General features: G+C 41.0%; 1 long non-coding RNA gene across 1 annotated transcript; it reads left to right on the top strand.

Annotated features, from left to right (window-relative positions):
* The first annotated feature begins 276 nt into the window (after nucleotides 1-276).
* Nucleotides 277-2,827, top strand: LOC119143998. Its single transcript, XR_005102921.1, has 3 exons — nucleotides 277-355; nucleotides 1,642-1,745; nucleotides 2,713-2,827. It is a non-coding gene; the product is annotated as an uncharacterized LOC119143998 (long non-coding RNA).
* Nucleotides 2,828-9,566: the final 6,739 nt, after the last annotated feature.

Genomic DNA, 9,566 nt, shown 5'->3' with positions numbered 1-9,566 from the left:
CACTTCATTGCTCTGGAAGGGAAATGTTTTTATTTACTTCCCTTTTTGCTACTAATTCTGAATACCTAAAATAGGGCTTTGGACTGTCCAGTGGTATGGCGATTTCTTTCATAGTCTCATTTTCACTAGAAATTATAAGAATTCATGAAATGGAAAGAATTGGCCTTTGAGATCTCAGATTACTGTAATTCCTCCCCTCAATGAAATCACATGACAAAATCTTAATTCATATTCCTGTCTTAATTACTATTCTCTCTCCTTCCTACAGATGCTGCAGTCATGCAACCTGTTTGTCCTTAAATGAAATTTTCTGTTGCCACACTGGAGACCAGCTTTTGCATTCTTCAGATTCTTTGTAAGTCAGCTGGAACTTACTAGGAACTTAACACCCACATACAACAGTCTTATCCAAATACACCATTTCTCAAACTTCCCTTGAAGTTTGATATTTTGGCAGAATAACATGTACCTATTTCAGCAATACAGGGTCATTTGGGAGAAAATATCCATGCTAAAAACCCCAAAACAAAACAAAAGAGAAAAAAGCCTTTCTGGCCGGTTCCACACCTAGTCAGTGGATAAAGAGGTTTCTAGTTTGGACCACGCTTCCTTCCCACCACTGGAACATTTGCCAGTGCATCAGGCCCATTATTCCACTAGTGTAAACCACCACAGCTAGATTCAGTTTATGCCTACCAGCAGCCAGCAAAAGGTGCCACTAATTGTGGGCCAAACTGTAATTGCTGTGCACAGCTAGTAAGGGTTCAGACAGCTTGAAAGAACAGCAGTGAGACAACAAGACCTTCGTCTTTGTGTCGCTGATACAACTAAATGTAGAATAGATCAGTGATGATCAAAGTCTTCTGAAAGAGCCTAATAACAAACTGGTGGTGCAAGCTGCACTGCTTTGCTCAGTCACAGGGGGAAAGCTACAGAACCTGGTCAGATTCAATCCTCCTCAGTGACATTAAGAGTAGGGTTTTTTTTAACGTAGAATCATAAAATATGTGCAAAATAGGGATAATAACTTACATTAAATGGTATGAGCACATAGCTTTCTCCTCTTAGATGTCTATCCCAGATTTGTAAGAAATGGGGGTTTGAACTTGACACCAAATGTAGATTTTACAGATCATTCATGACACTCGTATTTGACAGTGTTATCCCCATTGATGCTAGTGTTACGCTTTTGGGGGTCTAATGCCAGCCTTTTGGATTTCCATTTTCCTAACAGCTGCACAGTGGATCACAGTTCTTTGAAGCCACCAGAGCCAGCAGAGGTTGTCGATGCCCAAATCCCACTGCAGTACAAATTTTGAAAGAGCTGAGAACTGAAAGAAACAGGATTTTTGACTCTGTCATAGGGCTGAGGCAGAGCAGAAATATCTCCCAGCGTAGCGGTAGGAAGTAATCTCATGCCTACTTGCTAAATCATCTGCTTGCTTAATGCCAAAACCAGGGAGGCAGGCAAAGCTCTGTAACAATGAGAGGAGGTAATATGAAAAAAACTATACAAATACAATAAAAATTGATGCAAATTGGATGTAATCACAGGCATAGAAGCAATGGACTGTTTGGTCAGACACTATTTTTGCCTACATAGCAAGCATGCTGGAAGTACAATTAACTTGTTTTCTACAGGTACAGCTAGAGACACGAACACACAAGCAGGCACAAAATGCGATGTGTGAATCCATTTAGCCACAAAGCAGGAGTGCAAGATTAGTCGAACACCAGGACTTAGGGTAAGCAAACAGGTGCAACATCAAACTATGTCATACATTTCTTCAATGGATATTTTGTTCTAAATCAAAGCATGCTGCCAACTAACAAGGTAAACACAATATAGTTCAGATAGGAAAGAAGTAGGTTAAACCAGTGAGTTCCTTGAACTCAGCATGCTCTTTTGTTTCAGCTTTATATACATGCCTTCACAATCTCCTGCTACGTTTCTTTTTTCTCCTCCTGCATACTGCAGGCAATAACTATGAAAGTCTTTAATTTAACAATATGTTCTTTGTCCTGCAACTGTTCCTGTTTTGCAACCACATAGATTATATGTATGGGCCTGTAGGAATAGTCAAACAGTTAATAAGGGTAGGGTTTGGCATGCTTTCACTATGTACAAATTCTACAATCAAGTTCTGACAGGAAAGCACTGTATCTCCTGTGGTTCCCAGTCCTGACTAAAATATGCAAAATATCACCACTGGGAATGATACCTATTTCCCAGAGAGCTGTAATACCGGTTTTTTCTTATCAATGCATCATTGAAAGGTATTTTGTTTATAGTTTATGCCATTTATTTTCCCAGGCATATTAGGTTTTCAAAAGTGACCCATGGTTCATTGTACCTGTCAAAGGTACAGAGGTGCTATTTCAAATTGCATTATACCCTTAATACAGTAGGAATGAAAGAACTAAAGAGAGGCGTGTGCCAAATAACTGTATTAACCCTTGAGGTTAAATAGCCACCTGCATGATTCCTTGGATCTTCTGTTTCTGCCATATCCCCCTCTACTAGACCCCTTGCGTGTAGTGTACATCCTTCAAGAAGGCAGAAATGCATTGTGCAAAGGGCACCACAGCACAGAGGTACTACAGCCAGGATGAGGAGAACAAGGGTGTACTCTGCAAAGCAACTGTTCAAATTTAAATACTAATCCTGCCAATGAGACAGGAACCAAAGTGAAATCCAGTATGTTCTTCTAGAGGTACGTCAAGAGCAGTAGGAAGACAAGGAGAGGAACACAGTAAACAAAAACCGCTTTATTTGTATCTAAAGAAGTAAACAGTCATCAGTGTGAACATGTAGAGAGCCCAGATCTGGAAGGTAAGGAAGTACTATCTTTGCATAATCCCTTTTAGACAAGAAAGGTATTTAAAACCCTTTATGTAGGCTTGAGACTTGAACCTGGAGACTTACTGAAGCAGAATCTAAAGACAGAATTTGTATGTGAATTTTCTCGTTAAAAACTGTCTTTTAGAGGTAGAGCCTCAAAAAGACTTGGAATTCTTCCTCTGACCTCAGAAGACTTTAAAAAAATGGTTACTTACTTAAACCATTGGAATGCACAGGAGCAAGTCATCTCATGAGGTTAACGGTCAGCTCAAAACCAGAAGGTAAGAAAACCCAGTCAAACATTTTAGATCTCTACAAGGCAGAGATTTAAGATTTGAAGAAATGTGAGAAATCTATTGTTTGGCTATGCTTTTGCTCAGATTTTAAATGGGAGCCCAGTTCCAAATTCAGCAAGTCCAGAGCCCCTCAGTTCCTCTGTCAAGGTCCATCCAATCTTCTAACCAGGGCAAGATGTGGTTTTTCAAAGGGAGAAAGTGGTCTCCTATGATACAGTGGCCTCTAATCCTGGCAGAGCTTGGAGAAACACCCTCACTTATTTTCTCCATTAGCATTCAGTTAGCTTTACCTTTATTGAAGCTCATGAAGTCTCCTAGCCAGTTTTCCATGTATACAGGACCATCCACCCTGAAAATCATAAGCACCAAAGAGCACAGAATAATTCACTCTTCATTCTGCTTTCAGAATAGCTCTCTAAAATAAACTCTTAGGAGAGGTAGTAAGAAAAGAGAAGCAGTATAGAGAAAACAGGAAAAAAAATAACACAAGGGTTAAAATAGGTGGGAGCAAGAGAGAAACGCCTCACCACACAGCTCATGAGCCACCAGAAGTGATGGTGCAATGTTGGTCTGCCCTCCCGCCAAGGAGAAGGAGCAAAGCTCTCTTTATAGAAGCAATTGGAGAGCTAAGCTCTCCCACTTGCCTTTTGCTTTAGGGACAAGTCATGCTCACCATAAGCCTTCTCCAGGAGCTTACTAAGTCAGCACAGCCTTGGCAGTTTTGCTGTCGGAGGGAGGAAGAAGACAATTTGGGGTATGCTGTATGCTGTATTCAACAGGTTCTCTGCCCTCAGAAATGCAAAAGGGTGGACAGGAGTAACCAGCTCACCTCTCTCCCTGTGATGTGAGTGTGTGTTTCTGGTATGGGACTTGCGCAGATGCCATGTAGCTCCTGAATCTTTGCCACCTGTGGGGAGAGCAAGTCTCCACCCCTGTGCTAAGCCCTTTCCCCTTTGGGCTTGGCAAAGGACATGTATTTCTCTCATAACAAGTCTCTGAGAACTCAGAAAAGCAGCATCTATGTGTAGTGCCATATCTCCCAACTTCCCTAGACCTGCTGCCTAATTAAACCTGCTTCATTCCTATGCCCCAGGCTGTCTAGGGTCATTAAGCTAGCTCCTGTTCTTGCCAAAAATGCATGCATCCATCTTCTTCCTGCTCTTGCTTTTAGATTCCTTCACGCCAGGGGACACAGACAGTAGCAGAAAGTTACACCTCCTGGCTAATCCAGTATTTTAATCAGTATGGACTATTGTTCTGGCTCAGTGGCGTTTAGAGTTAGCTTTCCTCTCACCAGACCTTATTTTCCTCTGGATAGATCTGCTACGCAGATGAGCATATTTGCTCAAAGCACCTCAAGAGACAGGTAGATATTTTCATTCTTCTGTTCTTTCAAACTCACAGCCATCACTGGAGATGAGTGGTCCTTGCAAAACTGTTACTTACCCTGCTGTGCACAAGGACTGTAGAAATATCCAGAATCAGGACATTCAGCACAATCAACCATGATTCTTTTAAAAGCAATGTCTCAAGGGTATTTGCATACATTTACTTTCGTCACTCAAAAATCCCAGTCATAGGAGGGAGGTATGCAGGCACTGCCCTTAGTGATTTCCGTCTAGAAGGCAAATCAAAAGGACCTAACCAAATTACAAATGTAAACAGTAGACCTTATCTGCTTATATTGTTTGGCAGTCTTCCAGGTGCTTAGACTTAATATTCCCAACAGTTAGGAAAACTGTTATCTGTAAAGTGCCATAGACATTTATGGTGCTATACAAATGCATATTATTAATTAATAACTACAATACTTAGTGCCAATATTTTAAACATTTACATGAGCAGCCTCATGAAAAACAGCAGTTGTTGCTTTTTGTAAGCTCATGATTCAATGTGCAACACCAGTGGACGGACCACAACCAAAGACTTCTTTGTGCATGTCACAGTCTGGGGGATAGCTTTCCCTCTCCCCACATCTCTCCTCATTTTGCACCCGTTCAACCATCAGGCTTTGAGCCATTACTGCTCCTGTTGCTCTAAAGCTGAGCCCCAGTTTCAAGCCACAAAAGCCTGGATATCAGGCGTGTGTAGCCCCAAGATCTGACTCGGTGCCAGCACCCACAGTTCCCCTGGAGCAAGTTATGATCAATGGCATATGCTATGATGAGAACCCCATTTCAGCAAACTATTGTTTATTTAGTACTAGGAACAAAGCATTTAGAGACAAAAGGGCTTCAGAACAAGTAGGCTACACATCTCTATCTTGCTTTAAAATCTTTCTGTCCCCAAGGGTACTGCAAAGTAGACATCACATCTCTAGAAGCTTGCTCTTCGTCTAATCAATGCTCCTCACAGGACTCAGTCTTCTAAGAGAGAGTTTGCTTTGAGCCATATCCTTAGACTGTCATCCTTAGCTTTCAGAGCAAAGCAGTTCACTCTGCAGGTGTATCAGTGATAATCAACGATCCATTGTATTATTGTGTTTGTGTATTAATGGAATTTGATCCTTCCTGGTGGAGTCAATGGTGAAATGCTGAATTAATGCAAATGTGTTATTGACTGGCTACAGATTTTCAGTCTGAAAAATATGTACGCAGTTAGAGCACAGATTAATTTGCTAGGTTTCAGATTATTTATTTTCCTGCCACTCACCTTCACTTGGGCTGTACTGCACAACTTAGTTCTCCCCCACACCTCTACATCTTCATCTACTTTATAAACTAACCAACCATGTATCATCCACCAAATTCTCACCCCATACAAAGTCCTAGGTAAGAGATACTACACAAGCAGGACAATGAGGAGGACCGTACCTGGTAGGTCTTCCTCACCTATTGAGGTTCAAACTCACATATCTCAGCTAATTGACACCCCTTTTCCTAGAGGCACACAACACAGGTCCCTCCTGAGAACTGACTCCCCATTTTTCCAGACTACTCATCTTGCTCACACCATGGCTGTCCTTACAACACACAGAAAAGCCAGCCCCTTGCTGAACACTGCTACTTCACAAATAGCCGTTTCAAACTCTGCAACAGCTCACCAGGGTAGGGTGGCCTTCATGGTAAAGCAGGTGGTTTAGCAAAGCCTGAGAAGACTTTTAACTGCTGTCAAGGAATTTGGCCACAGGATCAATAGAAGGTGGAGCAGGAAGAGGGAAATTTGGAGAGAAGTTCAGAGGCATGTAACAAACAGGGGAAAAGAGGCTGCTGAGAGCAGCAGAGAGCTCCCATCTAGGGCTAGGCTGCAACATTTTGGCATAGTCTTTACTTGCTGACTGTACCAACCCTGCAGCATGCCGAGACTGCGCAGACTTTTTCCTTTTTTTCCCACCAAGTTCTGTGGCCCTTTCACTGTCTCTGGTTCCTCTACAACATCTCCTCCTTGACACCACTCCTCTTGGATGGTTTGTTTCCCCCTTGTGCCTGAGGCCCTGAATTCTCAGCATCTTAGTAAGGACTTTGTGCCCTTTGGATCAGGCCCTTGACAGGCACTACCTGTTTAAGCAGAAAAGAAATGGGAGGGAAAGTGAGAGATGTATAATGAATCAGAGTGAACTCACAGGATTTTGGTTGTGTAAATAAGAGGAGTGTTTAGACAACAGAGTGCATAAAGTTATGATACAATGGCAAATTGAAGAGAACAGTTATACCTTTGCCTAATCCCACTGTAATCTAGATTTATTCTGGAACAAAATGTCTCTCTAGCATTGCCAGCTCGAGGTAATGTTTGTAAAGTCATGAGGTGTCATGCAGGTTGCATGATGGAGTTGCGTAAGATAACTTTCATGGAGTCAGCTTTTTCTGAGTTGTAATACATACATGTCGGATTAATTTGAGCTAGATGAAAGGTAGATTTTTAAGAGCTCCTGCCTCCTGTAATGGCGAATGTTAACACCTAGCAGACGGATAATTAATAAGATATAATTATATATAATAATGGGGTTATATAAATACTGGAAATAGAATGCTGGGGAAACCTAGGGCAATGTCAAGCAAAAGCCCCAGAGACGTAAGGTTGGTGTAGACAAGCAGATACTGATAAGCATAGTGCAGTGCATAGAAATAATCTTGGGGCAGAAGGACATCCATTTTTAGGTAAGCACAAAACTTGCCTAATTTCGAGAGATTCCTGCAGATGTTGCTGCTTTTTTTTCTTCTGCCTCAATACATGGTTTGTTCCATATAACAGAATTTGTGGCAAGACAGTAGAAACAGTAGGCAAGATTTTGACAGTAAATCTTCACAAGAAGAACCATGAGAAAATAAAAAGGTACATCTTCCAGGAGGAAACAAATAAAAATAGGAAACGTAAATAGCCAGAAAAGGTACTAAGTTCAGGACATACCTTGCAACGTGTCAGATTGTGAGCTTCACAGCTTAACCACAAGACAGAGTGGCTTAAGGAATCGTTTTGCCAGGATCTCTTAGGGTGTGTTTAGATGGCATATTGTGATTCCGACATATTTCTCAGATGCCTGAGTGTATTTATTCTGACCACTGTATGCTAATCACCTACATATTTACTATAGGCTCTCAGCCCAAACTATAGATATGGCAAATCCAGCTACACTTCTCTTGAAAGCAGATGACAGTCTTTTAAAATAATATTGACACGTATGATGCCTAACTCTGACTGTAATCAGCAAAATGCTCTAGAGACTACTCAGCAAATATTTGGGAGACTGCATTCAGAAAAGAAACAAATTCCCTTTGAGTTAATATTGAAAACTCAGCCTATGCTTTGGAAAGAAGGCAAAGAAAACAAAGGAAATAAGGGAAGAAAGCAATCAAGCAACCAGGTAAGACAAGAAAGAAAGAAAAGAAAAAAACCAAGCCCATCCTTCAGGTGGAGAAAAAGAAGTGCTTTGGTCCTTTTCTGGTTCCAGCATTAACAATTTCATAATCGATTTGAAATATATAGAAGTTTTGGAAGCTTATTGCTATTTGTGTCAACCAGTAGACTCCAGGTTGACTATACTGCTCTGAAAAGTGACAGAAATTCTCTTTTGCAGGTTCCCCAAAATGTTTCACTTTCAGACTCATTATCGCAGTAACTCAGGGCTGCATCCTTTTTAGTCCCCAGGCTCTTGTGCAGTTTACCTATATACCTCAGAGATGTTGTACCTCAAAATTAAATCTTTGAGGATTTGCACCCAGAGATATCCCTCACAAAATTAGATGTGGAGCACCACCGGTGTGACTGGGAGGAGCAACAACAAACTGAGTGGGAGAAGAGGGTCAGAGGCAGAACAACTATCTAATGTGGGGTTGGAAACAGAGACACTACCAGGTACAGAGCCAGTTTTGGGAAAACTTATTTTATTACTTACCCACTTAATTATGCTGCTGCTGACCTAAGGAAGAGCTTTTCATTTGATTGGTTTTATTTAGCTATTACAGATAGCCCAAAGTTCTACATGTGGAAATACCATCATTCTTCAATTTCTCCTGTGGGCTCTCAGACTGATGGTTTGAGGCGACCAGGTGCATCTATAGATATCTGTAAAGCTCTGTACCACCTTTCTACCCCTTTTTTACTGGACAGTCATGTTGGTAATAGACTGGTTGGCTATAACCCACCTCTTGATTTCTCCCAAGTATGTTCTTCCTACCACATAGTACCCATTCATTTTTTTTTAGCTTACTCTAGCCCAGAATTTCTTTCTTGCCTAGAACCTTTGTCTGTGAATTTCCACTCCTCTACCCCCAGTCAAAATGTAATTTCAATAAACGTTTATACTCGATATACAGAGAAAATTCTGTCTCAGTTTCTGGTAAAACATTTTGGTATGCAAACCATGTCCCAAAGACATGTTGTCTTACAAAAGCGTAAGTATGTGCTCTTTTCTTCTAACTCTGTCTACTGGAATATCCACCTAGAAAAATACCTGTTATCACACAAATAAACACATTTCTCTTTGTTGGCAACTGAAAAATGTTCCCATCATATATGTTTGTACACAGGGAGAGGATTTTAGCTTTCATTTCTACCATTTATGTTCTTTTACTGTCTCTACTGCTTAACTGTGATTGATCTATCGACCTATCTATCTCCTCTTTTAGCTTTAAGGTAGAAGCAAGCAGCTTTATGGTAAACACCCTGACACCTGCATCCTGTGGAGAGCTTCTCCATCCCCTGAAATATGTCTTTAGGCATGTCCTGAAGGATTTTACTTCTCCCTTCTTCCAACAAAACACCTTCAGGAAACTAAGAGCTTGACATACTTCTAACCCAGTACTTGTTTTTATACCACTGTTAAAGTGTTGCAATTTACAGGTTATTATTTTCCTTATACATGAAATGCAAATACAACCTGCGATAAAGATAAACACTTACATTTCACCACAATACCTCCTGTTTTAGTGCCAGGCTTTTCAGCAACATCACAGCTCATGGACTACTGTCTAGTGTAAAGTTAATCGATG

This window comes from Falco rusticolus, chromosome 3 (assembly GCF_015220075.1).
Source record: "Falco rusticolus isolate bFalRus1 chromosome 3, bFalRus1.pri, whole genome shotgun sequence".
NCBI lineage: Eukaryota > Metazoa > Chordata > Aves > Falconiformes > Falconidae > Falco > Falco rusticolus.
Note: the sequence above shows the minus strand (reverse complement) of the source record. Positions and strands in the feature narration are given on the sequence as shown.